The following is a 1,038-nucleotide window of genomic DNA, read 5'->3' as shown; positions in this document are numbered from 1 at the left end:
GACTGAAAGACAAGAACCACACGGCCATCTCAGTAGATGCAGAGAAGGCCTTTGACAAAATTCAACCTGCATTTATGTTCAAAGTCCTAGAAGGAATTGGACTGGAGGGAACATACTTCAACATAATTAAAGCCATATATAACAAACACACAGCCAACATCATTCTAAATGGAGAAAAACTGGAAGCATTAAAATCAGAAACCATACAGGGCTGTCTACTATCTCTACTCCTCTTTAACATAGTGCTTGAAACTCTTACAAGAGCAGTAAGACAAGAGAAAGAAATTGAAGTAGTAATAATTGGAAAAGAAGAGATCAAATTATCCCTTCTTGTAGATGATATGATGTTATATCTAAGAGATCTCAAAAATTCCAGCAGAAAACTCCTAGAAATTATTAACACGTTCAGTAAAGTGGCAGGTTACAAAATTAACCTACAAAAGTCTGTAGCCTTTCTATATACCAATAGCAAGCAATCAGAGAAAGAGTACATGGAAACACTCCCCTTCACAATAACTGCAAAAAAAAAAAAATCTTGGAATAAATCTGACCAAAGACATTAAATACCTCTACAATGAAAATTTTAAATCTTTTTAAAAGATATTTTATTTTTACTTTACGTGTATGAGTGTATTGCCTGTGTGTGTGTGAGTGCACCGTGTCATGCAGTACCACAGAGGTCAGAAGAGGGCTTTGGATTCCCCTGGAACTGGAGTTAAGGACGGTTCGTAGCCGCCATTTGGGTGCTGTGAATTGAACCCGGGTCCTCTGCAAGAGCAGTCAGTGCTCTTAATGACTGAGCCATCTCTCCAGCCCCGAAAATTTTAAATTTTTACAGAAAGAGATTGAGGAAGACATCAGACGATGGAAGGACCTCCCATGCTCATGGATTGGAAGAATTAATATTGTGAAAATGACCATCCTACAAAAGTCATTTATAGATTGAGTGAAATGCCAATCAAAATCCCCATGACATTTTTCACAGAATTGGAAAAATCTATCCTAAGATTCATATGGAAGCACAAGAGACCCCAGATA

Source organism: Nannospalax galili, unplaced genomic scaffold, assembly GCF_000622305.1.
Source record: "Nannospalax galili isolate Female #2095 unplaced genomic scaffold, S.galili_v1.0 scaffold1274, whole genome shotgun sequence".
Lineage (NCBI taxonomy): Eukaryota > Metazoa > Chordata > Mammalia > Rodentia > Spalacidae > Nannospalax > Nannospalax galili.
Note: the sequence above shows the minus strand (reverse complement) of the source record.